We start from the raw sequence: 17,156 nt of genomic DNA, 5'->3' as shown, positions 1-17,156 counted from the left end.
TTTATATATTTTTATGTTTCTTCACACATTCTTACAGATTTTTGGTTTTAGTGCTGTGATATTCTGTATATAAAGGTTGCTGAACACAGTATCTTCATTGTAAGGTAATTTCCCTTATCAGTGAGCATCTTATACCTATGATCAATTTAAATTTCATATTTAAAAATCTATGTCTTCTGAAAATACTGCAGTACAACTTTCTTTACATTTTCATCTTTTCCAATATTTTGTAGATTTTTTTTGTTTTGTGTTTCTGCTTGTAGTTTTCTAAAGCATTGTGTTTTAGGTGTGTCTTATTGAGAGGATGCAGTTCCCTTTTGGTTTAATATCCAATCTGAAACATAGTTTCTTTGCTTGATTTATTTATTTATTTATTTATTTGACAGTGCTGGGGATTGAACCCAGGGCCTTGTGCTTGCAAGGCAAGCCCTCTACCCACTGAGCTATATCCCCAGTCCCTGAAACATAGTTTATTAAATTAACTTTGTATCATTTATATTATTATTTCAGGTATGGTTGGTCTTATTCCTGACATTTTATTTTCTATTTTCTACTTTATTTTACAATTGTTCCTTTTAGTTTTTGCTTTCTTCTGCTTCTCTTCTAATTTGAAAGGCATATGGTTTGCATGTATTTTTATTACTGGTTACTTTTTAAGGTTTTAAAAACATTTACATATGCATTTTTCTAAATATCAGTGGAATTTAATTTTTTTTTCTTTTATATGTAGGCTGAGAAATATACCCATTGAGCTGGGGGTGTAACTTAGTGTTTGAGCCTTTGCCTAGCATGTGAAAAGCTCTGGGTTCAATGCCCAGGGAAGAAGAGAAGGAAAAGAGAAAAAGAAAGAAACATATCCATTAACTTCCACCACCTTGCTCTATTTTCTTTCCTTTTTAAATTTAATATGATTTGGAACTTTCACCCCATTTGTTATTATCATTACTGTTTTTCTATCACACTCCATATTTTTCTTCTAAGAATGTTAACATTGGCATCTCTTCAAATCATATTTATAATATTTATAATTAATTCTATTTTAAAATAGAATTTTATTTCCTCTTATTTCTGATATTGTGCTTTCCTAAGTTTGTAATTCTTTAAAATTCTTTAAAATGTTTTCTAATTGATTAAAATCAATCTTTGTTATTTTTTACTTATTTTACAGTTAGAGTATGCAGAAGGAATACTACATGAACACTTATCTATTTGGAATTATGTTTTCATTATATTTATAAATGAAAACCACCTGATTTGACATGCAGTCAGAAGGGGCAACTCTTAAAAATATCCCTTACACAGTTTAGGTATTGCTGTTCCCCAACCCCCCGACCTCTACATATATTTCTAGTCAGATATCAAGTAGATATTTTTTCACCTTTGGTGGTAACTTTTTTTCTCCCTGAATTCTTACAGGTGTTTCAAAATTCTACACCTTAGATAGGTCCTCCTTATCTATGATATTGACCTTAATCACATCCATCTTATCATTTTTAAGACAGAAACATTTAATCTATAAAAGGCTCTATCTCTCTCAAAATTCATAAGTGAAAGCCCTCTCAGTGTGAAGATACTGGAGACGAAAACTTTAGGATTAAAAGCTTTAGATGAGGTCATGAGGGTGGGACTCCCAAGATGGAATGAGCATCCTTAGAAGTAGAGGAAGCGGGAGAAAATCACAGGAGGATACAGTGAGGAGGCAGCTACTTGAACTCAGGAAGAGGACCCTTAATCAAATCCAATCTACTGGTATCCCAATCCTGGACACCCCAGACTCCAGAATAGTCAGAAATAAATGTCTGTTTTTTAAGTCATCCAGTCTATATCTTGTTATGACAGCCTGAGCTGACAACAGAGTCTCAAAGTCTTAGGTATTCACATCACTGGTCAATTTTCAACAAAATCCATTCTACTCTTTTCAGGATGTAAAATTATTTTTAATTTTGCTAATTGCCTGTTCTAGTTTTTATCTCCTTGGAGTCTTTCCTAAGCACCACCAGATCCTTCTTTACTAAAATCTCTTATTTTATCTAGTTTTACTTTTTAAAAAGATTATCTATTTTCATTTTTTTGAAAGCATTAAGCAAATGTTGACTGAAGTTTACCATTTTCCTTCTAGCAAATATTTCAAAACTATGTTCTTCCTATTTAGATTGCTCTTATTACCTCATTGTTTCATGATATGATTTCTAAAAATCTCTTTTCCATTTGAGATCTGTTTTCCATTATAATTTCTAAAATCTTTCATTTCCATTTTTATTAATTTTATTAATCCCTTTTCCAAAGAATATTTTTCATTTCCATTTTTAACCTTAATAGAGCAGTCTATTTTTGATCTTTGTATACCAATGTTGTATTTTCCTGTAGATCCCTCACAATTTACCTAGATAAGTTTGAAACTTTCTTGGATGTTAACCTGGAGTGTTAGATAATCCAATATTGAATAACTTGGAAAGTTCAGGATTCTAAAGAAAGTAGCAAATAAAGTAGGCTGAGGGAGTGAGTTTCTACATGCTTTTTCCCTGCCTATTTTAACTTTCCCATCAGTCTAAGTACATCTGATTATCTGTTTGTCCTGGTCCCTGCTTCACATATTCAGACATTGCATCTAACCTTTCTGGTGCTTCTGACTGTTGAGTTGAAGAGTACAGATATTTTCACTGCATCCACCCATGCAGAATCTTCAAGAGAATGTCCCTCTGCTCACATGCTTCTTGTCAGCCACAGTAAAGATTCGTTTGAAGTTCCTGTACACACCCTTGGACATCTCCATTCATGAAGTTGTGAATGAAGGCTGAAAGTAAAGTGTTCCTTGGTTTCCCAGAGCACCCTCACCACCTCTGTCCCTGGATCCTCATAAGTAGGAGCTTTTGTGGTCTTCCAGGACTCTCTGTGGATGTCTTAGAATTCTGCACCATATTAAAGGGTAAAGTGAGTTATGAGCTGACCTTTATGACTCCCTTCAATACAATACCTGTCAGATGACACGTAGCGGATTTTTTTTTTTTTTAAGGATACTGCATGTAACTGTTACTATTCCTAATTTCAACACAAATTTGTTCTTTCCCATCACATATAGCTTCTATAACACCAGTTTTATGCTTGCTCTTATATTTTTTTTCTGAAACTCATCAACACTTTTGAATACATATGATGTATCAATTATAATGCTAGAGACAAAAAAATTGGGGTTGGGTGACTTTTTTTTCACATGGTCAGAGACAGATCTGAATCAGCCAGCCGGCCCCACTCATGCTTGGGGACTGTTCTCAATGCTGAGTATACACTTAGCCACCTGCCAGGACTTGACTTGGTTATCAGGAATTAATTGGAAAGACCTAAGACTGAATCAGAGTTTCCAGAATCAAAGAGAACAGAGATAGACCAGTGTTGTTCTTTGGAAAAGAAGCAAAAGAACAGAGGGCAGGAAGTTTCCTTGCTAGTGGGGTCACTACCTTTGAGAAGCAAAATTAAGAAATAGATGGAAAGACAGAAACCCACATGGAGAAGGACAAAGTAGTGGGGGGTGGGGAAGGCAACAGCTGAGCACCCTGAAGTCATTTAAAATTTGGAATTTCTGCTCTAAACACTGAGAACTTCATGGTGTTAACTTTCCTGAAAGCTTGTGACTGTGTTATGAACCCAATTGTCAGATTTTATTTCAAATATTTTAAACTAATAAATGACAATGTCACTCTTATGAAGATTAATAATCTCACAGAACAGTAAAATAGATGTTGTTTCAGAGGACAGTTATAAAAACTTTATCTTTTACTATAAATATAGAATATTTATTTTTGTTTTGTTGGATTTTTTAAAAATTTCAACATCCTAAGGAGGACTCAAAGGAAAGAATCAGAGTTTTAAAACCCTCAAGCACTTTCATTTGTTTTTCTGCCTGTGAAATAAAAAATGTGATGCTATAGATAGCAAATATGAAAAACAAATTCTTTCAATTGCCTAATTTTTGTTATTTTAGTACAGAAGACCTATGGAACAAGCAAAGACAAAAGCAGATTACATGCCCAGACACAGCTGTTTCAACATCAAGTAAACTAGCTGAGAAAGAAGGCAAAAGAAGAAATGGCTCTCAAGTACGATCAAATTTTTTTTTGTTTTGTCTCTCAATTTACTAAAGAGTTACTGTTTTTTACATGCCTCAATTTTTTTTTTTTTTTTTTAATTTCAGATGAGCTGCAGCTAACACCAAAATCACTTGCCCCTTTTGGGTACTGGTAGGTTATTTACTAGTTAAGGCAAGAGCAATGTTTAGCCTAGGGTCAATTATCCTGCACTGTGAAAGCAGGAAGATTCTTCTGATTAGTCAATGTCCCACAAATTAGAGGGTTTTCCAGTGTACTGGTGGGAAAGGACATAATTCCTGGCCTTGTGTGAGCTCCAGTACCTGGTGGTCGTCTCTACTTGGGTAGCTTCCTGATCAGTTCTCTGCTCCAGACTCAAGGAGCACCTGCTGCAGACATGGAGTTCCCACGGTGCAGCTCTTATCTCGTTAGCACTCTGCCCTGCAAACACTAGCCGCCTTGTGTTCCCCTGTCAGTCTCCCCAACTGAGGGAGTCTTACTGGCCCCTCCCTCCTTGCACTATGGACTAGAAACTCAGTGCAGAACGTGAGGCAACAACAGAATGCACTTGGTTGGTCCCCCATCTCAGGAATCACATCCTGGAAACTTGTTAAATTTATATTAACATTTTTTTTCTTGCTACTGGGGATTGAACTCAGGGGCACTCGATCACCGAGTCACATCCCCAGCCCTATTTTGTATTTTATTTAGAAACAGGTTCTCACCGAGTTGCTTAGCACCTCACTTTTACTGAGTCTGGCTGTGAACTCCTGATTCTCCTGCTTCAGCCTCCTGAGCCATCATATATCTTTGTCTGAGATTTCAGTTGTTTCAGGCAGGATGATAAATCTAGCCCATTCTTCCATCTTGGCCAAAAATAATAGTTTCAAATAAAATAATTCTTCAAATCTCTGTGCGTGAACCTCAGAATAATGAATGCAGCTCCCCTTTCTTCAGAACTGTGTGATGACCATCCTGTCAACTGCATAAAAGAGAGTCTGTTGGTCAAAAGTGTCCTACTGCCTTTTGGGACTCTAAAGTTGGCTTCTGAATTAATACAGAAGACACTGAGAATATAAAACAGCCCTCTGGTTCTCTTTACAATAGGCATCGAGTGTCTCCATCCCTGTTACAAAAGGAAGCTGGTGGACAGCAGTGGCAGAAAAGTAGTAAAAACTTGCTTTTCTCTTCCTGCCTTCCCTTCCTTACTGCATTTCCGCTGTTGTTCATTTGTTTCTATTACAAGGTTCCAAGAGAAGGGAAGGGATTTTATCCACACTCAGGTTCAAAACCAACATGGGTGTGTGGTGTGCCCCTGAAGGAAAGCATTATAGCACTCCTCAAAGCTCCACCCCCCATGAAGGCAAAACTCAGAAGAATCAGAGTTCACTGCTGCATCCATCACACCCCCATCCAACCACCAGAAAGTCTCTCCAATCAACGCTCAGCTTGTGGGACCTGGGAGTGTGGTTTTAGTCAATGGTTTCCTGTATGTCCCTCACCCCACTCGATACAGTCACTAACTTTTTACCAAGGGGCAAGTCAGCACTGACTCTGGGGTAACAGACCCATGTGCTGTGTTTAAAAAGAGCTCTCATCCTCTTCATTTACAGAAGAGCGAGTCAGCATTAAATGACTTGTTCCAAATGACACAGTGAGTACATGATGTAAATATGTATTAAAACTGAGCCTAGTATTATGCTTTGGTTATGGTCTGAGTGTTCCCCAAGGGACCACTGTGATTCCAGGCTTCATCCCCAGGATGGTACCATTTGTATGTTATGGAACCTGTGGGAGGTGGGACTTGGTGGAAGTTCTTGGGTCATTGGGTTGTGGGAGTATAATCTTCTCTTCCTTCCATCTCTGACTTCCTGTATGGCAACGTAAACTCTCTTTCAAGCATACATTTCTGCCATGATGTGCTGTCATCTGCCACACTTACCAGAGGCCAAAATCACTGGGGCCCATCTGACCTTGGAATTTGAACCTCCAAAACTGTGAGCTAAATAAACCTTTTCTCTTTAACAGAGTTAGCTGCTCAGGTATTTCATTATAGTGAGGAAAAGTGGTCCACTTCTGAAACTTAAGCCCACTACAATGTAATACCCTACTATCCTTCTCCAAAGGAAGAAAGAGATCTGCCAGTTAATGGGATAAAAATGAACTGAGTCTCAACAGCAATCAGGTGAAAATTCTACAGCCTCCCCTACTGCCAGTGTTGTCCAGTAGGTTGCACTGCTATTCCTGGTCTTCCTACAATTCAACTCTCTGGAATGACATTAGGTCAATTTGTATATAAGGAATAGGGGCCTTGTGTAAAATTCTCTCCTCTGCTACAGATTCATAACAAGGCTAATGTAGAGCTTCTCTCTCCATTTGTAAATTTCAAAGAAGTCAAATCTACAATATCTATATTCTAGATCACTTCAATAGTCTTCTGACTTGAAATCAAGACAGATGAAACATTGAGTTATTGGGAGATGTTATATAGTGTAAAAGCTAAAAAATGATAATGTGCTGAGTAAATGCAAGGTGTCATTACTGCTGTTATAAGCAAAGAATAAAGGGCAAGCATTAGTAGGTTGGGAGAAAAAAAATCCTTCTAGGAATGATATAAACAAATAACACAAATGCACTGACAGGGAAAATGTTATCTTTAACAGCAAGTTCATAATTTTCAATTTATCTTTGCTTTCCCTGGTGCCTCTTATTATAACCACATGCCCTTTTATACACCCACACCAATCTGGAGACATGTGAACGTTCATGCACACACAAATAGTTTCTTCTTTTGTTGCTTTTTTTCCCTTCCAAAGAAAATTGTCTGAAAAATAAATAGTCAGGTCTGAATATGATGTGTTAAGAATCACTCTAGTACCCAAGCCAACCTTCAAACCTTACATCAACAGCTCCATTCAGCACTGTGCTGACCTGTGAGGCATCTTAATCTCTCCAGAGCTTGGGAAATGAAGGTTTTGTTGCACCATAAATGATCTCTGTAGAAGATGTAAGATCTGGTCTGTACTCAGAGGGTAAGAATAAATCCTAACAAAACATTGACACCATTGGTCATACATTATCTGAAACTCTCACAATAAAAATCACCTTACATTTTACTTAATACCCTGTTATGAATCAGAGTACTAAATAAAACTCTCTTTAATATATGCCAGAATGCTGCTGATTCCACTGAATATTCTATTTCAGTTGAGTTATTTGTTTTCACCAACTCAACCTACCAAATAGTTATCATATTCTGAAGGGAAATTTTGGGATCCCCCTTGCGTTTTTATCCTTTTTCTGTAATGACAGAGATGATCCAACCCTAGGATTGCCCACGTGTGAGAAATGCATTTTCTAAGGAACCAAACATGTTTGTTTGAGGTAGAGGTCAGTCTGTCTGAACCAACTTGCTGTGTTAAACAGTTCTTACCAGTAGCAAGAGACACACCTACATACATGACGCTGTTAAAAGAGGATGACAAACATCAGGACATCAACTAGATGCTGACAAGAAGGTCAGATGCATGAGCTTAGGGACTGCCATTTTCACTGAAGTGTCACAGCATCAAGAAAGAGTAACAATGAATCAAAATGCAGTCTGTAAAACATAAAATAATTAAAAAAAAAAAGAAAAGTCACAGTAACTTGGGAGGTGGTGATTGAAAACTTTGTCAAGACCAAGAAACAAAGATTTTTTTAAATGTTTTGAATACCATTTCAGATTAGTTACTACTGATCAATATTGTAGTTTTAAAATATTATGTCTCCCTATTTAAAAAAAGAAAGAGTGAATTTCCCATGTGTTCATTCCACAAATGTTTTTTGAGTATCTTCTTTGTGCCAGGCTCAGTGCTAGGAAATAAGTATGTGAAACAAAGTCCCTGCCTTCACAAAGCTGGGAGGAAGACACAGGTAAAGACAAAGAAGCAGAAAGCAATAATGGCAACCAATGGCCATGACGAAACAGAACAGGTTCAAAGCACAGAAAGTGGCAGAGCAGGTGTACATCCTGTTATGGGACGGTCAGGTGAGGATTCCCAAAGGATAGGACATGTGAGCAAAGACCTGAACACATTCGGCCCCTCTTACTCATGTTTTCATTTTCTGCAATGTTAGCTACCTAGGGTAAAGCACCATCAGAAAATATTAAATGGGAAATTCTAGAAATAAAATTTTAAGTCCTTGATTGTGTGCTGTTCTGAGTGGCATGATAAAATCTTGAGCCATCCTGCTCTTTCCCACCAAGGATTTGAGTCATCCCTTTGTTCATGTTGTATGTGGCACCCGCTATTAATCACTTAGTAGCCATCCTGGTTATTGGATTGACTCATGGTGTTACAGTGCTTTTGTCCAAGTAACCCTTATTTTACCTAATAAAGACCTCAAGAGTACTAATTTTGATAACTTTATTAGAGTATATTATTTTAATTTAGTTTTATGATTATTGCTAATCTTTTACTATGCCTAACATTTTCATAGGTATGTGTGTATAGGAAAAACAGTATATGTAGGATTTGGTATTTTCTGTGGCTTCAGGCCTCTACTAGGGGTCTTGGATCATACCCACTATGGATAAACAAATTCTATTTTAATAGAATTTCAGTGAGCACAGTATTGGGCAGAGGGCACAGCAAGTGCAAATGAGCCTGGCATGGTCTAGAAACAAGAAGAACACTTAGGTATGGTTAGACCCAAATGAGCATCGTAAATCAAAAGGGATAGGGATAAGAACATAGGCAAAGACCAGGTTCTCTAGGCCCTGTGAGACATGCAAAAACATAGATACAGAAAGCCTGGGTGTGCTTTTAAAAGATTATCCTGGCTGTACTATAGAAAATAGACCTGGGAGAACTAAGAGTAGAAGCTGGGACAGTTAAGCAGCCATTGCAGGGCAAGAGGTGAGAACTGGTAGTGTCTTGGACAATAGGAATATAGTAGAATTAACTGTTTTCTTTTTGGTGTGTTTAATTTGAAATATCTACTAGAAACTAGGGAGAAAATAATGGGATCCATGAGTTTGGTGGTTAGGGCCATGGCAGAACTGAAGAGAAAAGCCCAGAAGAGAAGAGCATGAGGGAGAATTTAAAACTGTGGGATTATTTGAGATCCCAAAGAAAAATCTGTGTGGGGAGAATATGTTTAAGAAATTTAACGGAAATGTTTCAGAAATGTTCTACTTTTATTACCAATGATGAAATATTAGGAAAGTGTATTTCATCACAATCAAGATTTCATTATTTCATATATTTTTAGGTTTAACTTTTTAAAATTTTACTTTATTGGTAAGAACACTCCACACATTAATTGTACGTTATTGTGAAAGAGAGGTACAACCTGACAAGACGTATCTTTTGAGTTTTTGTCTTGCTTGACTGAAACTTTGTGCCCTTTAATTAGCAACTCCCTCAATTCCCCTTTCCTCAGTCACTAAATATCAGGTTACTCTTTGATTCTAAGAATTTTGAGTTCTTTAGATACTGTGTATAAGTGGGTTCATGCAGTATTTGTCTTTCTGTGACAGGCTTATTTCACTAAACATGATGTCCTCAAGGTTCATCCATGAGGTAGCTGTAATGGTTAATTTGAATTGTCAACTTGATTGGATTAAGAGATGCCAGTGATTAAGAGGCCTCTGGGTGTGTCCATGAGGGCATGTCTAGGAATAACTGGAATGTGGGATAGTGAACTAAAGTGGAGACCCTCCCTGAGTGTGGGCAGCCCTGCATAATAGGGTAGAATAAAAGTTGGAAGAACAAGGAAGCAGATGCAGATGCAAGCTCAGCTCTTCTTGAACGGGTTCTTTTTTTTTTTTTTTTTTTTTTTTTTTTGTGGTGCTGGGAATTGATTGAACGGGTTCTTGATTGCTGCTTCGATCATCCAAGGATATCCGACTCTCCCTTCTTCACTCTTCCGAAGTGCACTCTGCCAGTGATTCTCCAGGAATCACTGAAGCCTCGGTCTTGGACTAGAATAGCACTGTTGATCCCTCTTGTTCTGGGGTTTCCACATCTTGAACTGCGCAGCTGTTGGTTCTTCCAGCTCTCCAGTTGCAGTCGGCAATTGTGGACTATCCAGCTTATGGTCATGTAAGCTAATCTAATAAATTCCTTTATAAATATACTTCCTGTTGACTAATACAGTAGCATAGGACAGAAAATCCTTCTTTTTGCAGACTGGAATATAATTTTTTGTTTTATTTGTTCTTTTTAGATATACTTGACAGTAGAATATATTTTGGCATATTATACATACATGGAGTATAACTTACTCTAATTAGGACCCTATTCTTATGGTTATACATGATGCAGAGTTACCCTGGTCATGCATTCATATATTAACATAGGAAAGTTATGTCTGATTCATTCTACTGTCTTTCCTATGCCCATCCCTCCTCCCTTCATTCCCCTTTGTCTAATCTAACGAATTTCTATTCTTCCCCTCCCCACCCTCCCTTGTTGTGGATTAGCACCCACATATCAGAGAGAACATTCAGCCTTGGGTTTTTTGGGACTGGTTTATTCCACTTAGCATGATATTCTCCAGTTCAATCCATTTACCTGTAAATGCCATAATTTCATTCTTCTTTATGGCTGAGTAATATGGAATACAAATTTTAATGCAAGATTATTTGGACTAATTCTGATTCCTTACACAGATGCTGTTGAATATTAATTTAAAATTGAAATATTTCTAATTAAAATTTTAATTTCAGTTAGATGGGAGCCAGAAATTTATATGTGCTACTGCACAGTTGGATGACTATACAGAACAGCAGTGAGCTACACATTTCAAAAAGCTAGAAGGAGCTATATTGAAAGTGTTCACCATAAAGAAATAATCACCTAAAGAGAGAGTTCTAACATGATTTAAACATTACATAGTATATATGCATTGAAACATCATATCACCCCAATTAGTAAGTATAATTTTTATTTTTACCTAATGAATTCTTTAAAAAAAATTAAAGGTGTTAAAAAGAAAATATTTTCCAAATCACATTTTGATTAAATTTAATTCTGTTTTCAGTTAAACTTTGTAATTCATTTTAAATTTATAACTGTTACAAGAGCTTACATTCTTTCAGTAACTTGCAAAAAACACAGAAAGTAGTTGAATATTGAATAGAAAGTGATATTTAAAAGCACCTACAGGAAACTGAAATTAGCCCAGTCTGGACAAATGTAAAATACTTCTAATAAAATTAATAGTGACATAAGCAACTGGCAGAAGTTTGCGGAAATATGAAAAAGAAAATGGTAAAATCAAATAGGCAGTGAAGGGACTCTGTATCCCAGGAAGAGTTACTATTCTGGATCCATAAATCCACTCCAGTAAGAAAATAACAAAAGTGTTAAAATACACATCTCAAATATTAAGTTTTAGATAGTAATTGATTACATTAAAAAGATTAAAGCTGACAAGCTACTGGAGGAAAAGCACAAAATAATATAAAGGTAAAATGTTTGGAAAGAAAACCAGGTATTAACACAAATATTTAATTTAAATGTAAATTTTATTTAAAGATCCAAGAATCATTTTATTCTAACTAATGTGAATCAAAAACTTATTCTAATCTCAATTTCAATTTTCAATCTGAAAGCATCAAAGGTACATCAGAAGTAGAAAAAGAAAGACCCATATTTCAGACATCAGGTAAATGGTAGCATCTGCTGTATCCTACTTCAAATTCTAAAGAGGAAATCTTCCAAAGGCCCAGCTCAACTATTCAAGCCAAGTCATACAAATTATCAGAGATATTCAGCCAACTGATGGACTCTTTGGGGTCAAGGTCCTTCCCTGTCATTTGTGGCTGGGGAAGGATGGGAGACCACAGGTCGGGGGCACTCATGAGGACACAGTAGTTGAAAAATTAGTCTCTGAAGCCAGAATCCAGGGTTCAGTCTTTGGATCTTTCGTCTGCAAACTGTAAAACCTTAACCAAGATCTAATCACTCTAAGCCTAAGTATCCTCATCTCTATGGGGAGTTAAGTGAAATAATTGGTGAATGTTTTTAGAACAGTGTTTGGTGCACAGGAAATTAATCTGGTAATAGAAGCTCTTGTTATAGGTATCACAGAACCCAGATATGGTCTACTCTGAAAGCCACAATTAAGAACATGAGTTTCAATCAGAGGAAAACAAGCAGAAATGTTTTTGGAACAGGAAGGTATGAGGCACAGGGAAAATAATCTGATGGTCCTGAAAATAAAATTCGGGTCCATATCTTATCTCAGCAACTAGATTGCAAGGTTCCTGAGTGCAGGGCTTGCATCTTGGTGTCTTTTGTTTACTTTTCAGTTTCTAGCACAGAGCTAAGGCTAAAAGAGGTGTTCAATAGATGGGTGTACAGAATTGAATCGATTTGAAGGAAAGTTTGATGGGATTTTGTGATAACAGAAAAACGAGACTCAAGTATACTTGGGGAAATTTTGAAAGCACATGATGGAAAGGGTATGCTACCAGTAGAAAAATAAAGAAAAGAACAAAGACAATCAGGAGGAGGAACTAGAAGTAGGAACAGAAGTTTTAGACACTTGGAACTTGAGATACTAAAGGTACTGGTGGTACATTTAGGTGCAAATGTCTAACAGATTCTCTGAAAAGTAAAATTGACTTTAGAAGAGAAAATGAAGCTATAAATACCAATTTGGGAGTCATCTGCCTAGGTGTGAGAGTTAGATGGAAGGACAAGAGAATTAGGAAGAAGAGAAGGGGCCAGAACAGGAACTGAGGAAAGGACAAGGTTTTGAGAGGTTTATAAAAGGAAGGAGACAGGCTTGCTAAGCATACAGGTGGAGTGGTTAAGTTTAGAGACCTAAGGAAGACACCACTTCCTTGATTAAGGACCCAGCACGTTACCTGGGTCTTCAAACACAAACATTCCCAAACTTCCAGAGCACTGACATAGCAGTTAGTTCGGCCTTCTACGTAACAGTTTAAACAGAAGCTTTATAACAATAGCTATTTTCTCCTCTTCCTCAGTAAATACTGGAGGAATCAACACTGAAATTCCGAAATGATTTATTTCATATACTTGACTAGAGCTGAGGTGGGAACCGACATTCTCACAAGAAAATAGTAAAATTTGATCTCAAATTGAGTATTCTCCCCCACCCCACAGGCATATGCTCTTTATTAAGGTTTTCTTTTTGTTTAAGACATTGTTTTGTGTTGTTAACATCATATTTTTAGTAATTTGATTTGAGCTTGACTGAAACTTTCTTCTGAGGTGAATGATATAATAGCTAGAATATTAACTGGCATGTTCAGGCAAGGGATCAAAACTATTTGAGGATAATGTAAATTGAAAGTACAGGAAGGTGGTGCTTAAGAATTCAGAAGCATAAGGAAAAGCTGAATCTTGACTTTTTTCCCACTTTTTCATATTCTCAGCAATTATTTAAATGAGGTATGTGGAATAACTGAGGGATGAAATTTTTCTGACCTTTGCAGAGAGCCTCCAAGAAATGTGAGAAACTTGTACTGGCTGCCTGCCTTACCTAAGAGATGGTAGATATTTAACGAAGGTCTTTTCATTTGACCACTTTCACAGATATCATAAAATCTAAAGTCCTTCCACTAAGATTTGAGAGTTAATAATTGATTTCTTCAGCATTTGCATTGAGTTTCCAAGATGTTTACAATATCTCTCATTCACTGAGGCTTTTTCCACAGATAACTTTTACAATGGATGGCGATGACTGCTAGTGTTGTGTCCCAGAAGATGCTAGAAAGGGAGTTATTTCATAAGAGCTTAATTCAATAAAGGAACATTTTCATGTAATGACCACTTTGCTTCCTCTGAAACTTCAACAATGGGGTCTTCGATTGTAAATACTGAATTCCTCAGGCCTCTCAAGCTATGGTTTGTTAGACTGGATCTCTCTCTTACCAACAAGACCTGACATGAAAGCACAGGATAAAGATCAAGAATATACTCCAGGGTAAATGTGACAGAAGAGACTATTTCTGTATATTCCCATATTCAAAATAAACATGTGAGTTCAGAGTAAGCTGGCTCTCTTTCATTGGTACTAACAACAACTAATTTTTACTGAGTGATTACTAGGGTCCACCAATATTTTAGTTACCTTAATTCTTGTTTAATTATCACATAACCCTAAAGATTACAAAGTGAGACCCTGAATAGTAGGACACTGTCTCAAGATTACAAAGCTAGTGAAAATAAGGATAAGAGATTTGATAACTGAACTAGTCTGTGTAAGATATAATAGCATGTGTGAAGCTCTAGATCCTTTGGGGGATGATTTAGTAATTAGGCTACTTAAGCACCAGTTCATAAATGAGGAAGACAGCTTACTTATGGTGTTTAAAGATGAAAATCCCAGTGTGAGTGATCTTAAACACAGTGAGTCCAAAATAAGCACTTTAAATACAGAGATTAGTGTAAGGGACATGACAGATTTCTAGAAAGTATTCAAAAATCATGATGTCACCAACACAAAGCTCCCTCATCAATAAACCTGCTTCCAGTGCATTCCTTAGCACCCAGTAAGCTTTGAATTTACATGTCAAATTCAGATTAGTTTTGATTCTGTTAAGAAGCCACCAAAAAAGGGAAGAGGTCCGGATCATCTTTTGAGACTAGAAGCTTATCAGAGTCTTTGGAAGCACGTGTCGCCCAGGAGGTTCCAACTAATGGCTTAGTTGTACTGCCTCATTTATCCAGAGAGCACTGTATCCCATGCGAATTTCCTTAACCACTGGAATGCAGAATCAACAACTAGCAGTCTACATGACCATTAATTATTGTAAACAGTGAAAATATATGCAAATGAAGTCAAAATCAGTAGCAATAGGGTAAAAGTATTCATTTGCAAACTGTGGCCTCTAAAAACTTTTTGAGAAACTGATTTTAGCATATGGTAGCAATTAATTCATAAACTAAATTTAGACAGGTATTTTGAGCACCAGTAACATAAGTGCAAACAAATTCTTGCTCTTAAAATCCACTGGTAAATTGTTTCCTATAAAAGGCAAAGACATAGGCTTAGAATTTCTAATACACTAAATTACTCTTTTTCTAAAAATTTCAAAGTTTGTTGTATCTGCTAGGAGTAAACATAGGGTCAACCCTCCAACATAAAGGTGCAGAAAGTGACTTCCTTAATGAGATTCCTAAAGCTCAATAAATAAAACCAAGAATCAATAAGTGGGGTGACATCAAATTGAAGCTTCTGCACAGCAAATGAAACAATTAATAGCATGAAAAAAGTCAACAGACAGGGAGAAAATCTTTGCCAGCTACTCTTCTGACAGAATATTAATATCCAGAATATATAAAGAACTCAGAAAGCTTACACACACACACACACACCAAATAACCCAATCAATAAATGTTCAAATGAGTTAGACATTGGTCAAAAGAATAAGTGAAAATGGCCAATAAGTCTATGAAAAAATGTTCAGCATCCTTAGCAATCAGGGGAGATGCAAATCAAAACATTTCACCTCACCACAGTTAGAATGACTGTCATAAAAAATACAAATAATGATAAATGCTGGTGACGTTGTGGGGAAAAAAGGAACACTTTCACATTGTTAGTGGGACTGCAAATTACTATAATCACTATGTAAATCAGTATGGAGGTTCCTCAAAAGACTAGGAATGGACATATCATATGACCCAGCTATTTCACTCCCTGGTATTTATTCAAAAGAACCAAATCAGCATACTATAGCAATACACACATACATACCAGTGTTTATAGCAGTGTAATTCATAATTGCCAAGTTATGGAACCAGCCTAAGTGTCCACCAACAGGTGAAAGGATAAATAAAGTATGTACACAATGGAGTTGCACTCTGCCATTAAGAATAAAATTATGAAAATGGTACCAGCCTCCTTGGGTACCATTGCTATATTGTGGAATCCTTTCTGAGAGGCCTTTTAGATGGTCATTCAGTGGTCATCCATAGAAGTAATAGTGCAAAAGGTGGATCTCCAACTGTCTCTGAACCTGTCTTTTTTCTCTTCTCAAAAATGGGTGTATCCAACTGGAGAACATCATGCCAAGTGAAATAAGCCAGACTCAGAAAACCAAGGGTTAAATGTATTCTCTAACATGTGAAAGCTAGAGAGAAATAAGGAATTTTTAAAAAACGGAATCTCCCAAAAATTCAAGGGAAAGTAAAGAAAGAGGTCTTAAGGAGAAGGAGGAGGAGAGGGAAAGGACTTGTAGAATGAAAATGACCAAATTATCTTAAGTTCACTAAATAAAAATCTTAAGTTCATTATAATAAAAATTTATTATAATGAATCTCACTTTTACGTACAAGTATAATGTGCCCTTTAAAAAAAAAAAGGATCAGTAAGGTAGAGGAAGGATATTGGGGGAAGGCAGGAAGGAAGAAAAAGAGGAAGAAGTACTGGGGAATCAAATGGAGTAAATTATGTTAGGTGCATGGATGAATACATCGCTATGAACTCCACTACTCTATCATTTTAATGTACTGATAAAATTTTTTCAAAGTTTCACAATTTTCAATACTCTCCCTATGCTTATCAAATCTACTCAGTCATCAGTATAAATTTAGCCTTAAAACCAATGAGTAAGCAAACACCTAACGAGCCTACCAGCCTCCCTGGGTACCATTGCTATATTGTGGAATCCTTTCTGGGAGGCCTTTTACATGATCATTCAGTGGTCATCCATAGAAGCAATAGTGTAAAAGCTGGATCTCCAACCATCTCTGAACCTGTCTTTTTTCTCATCTCAAAAATGGGTGTATCCAAAAATAGAAACTCCCTTACCTTGAGCTGATGCAGACACAATGCCTAGGTGTCCGCCACATAGTAACATTCAATACATGTTATCTGTTTTTGTGATTATCATAACCTAATTTCATATCTGTAATTGTCCTAAATTTCCAGCAATTTAGCCATAACAATACTTTATTATTTGAAAGTATTTTCATTAATCCTTATCTACCTGCTCTTCAAGAAAAATGCTCAAATACAGCATAAGCACAGTGCAATGGGGGAGCATAAGTCCATTGTAAGTTGAAGATACCAGAAGTTGAAAATGCATCTTAGTACATTTAACCT

This window comes from Sciurus carolinensis, chromosome 5 (assembly GCF_902686445.1).
Source record: "Sciurus carolinensis chromosome 5, mSciCar1.2, whole genome shotgun sequence".
Classification (NCBI taxonomy): domain Eukaryota; kingdom Metazoa; phylum Chordata; class Mammalia; order Rodentia; family Sciuridae; genus Sciurus; species Sciurus carolinensis.
This window is presented reverse-complemented; position numbering follows the sequence as displayed.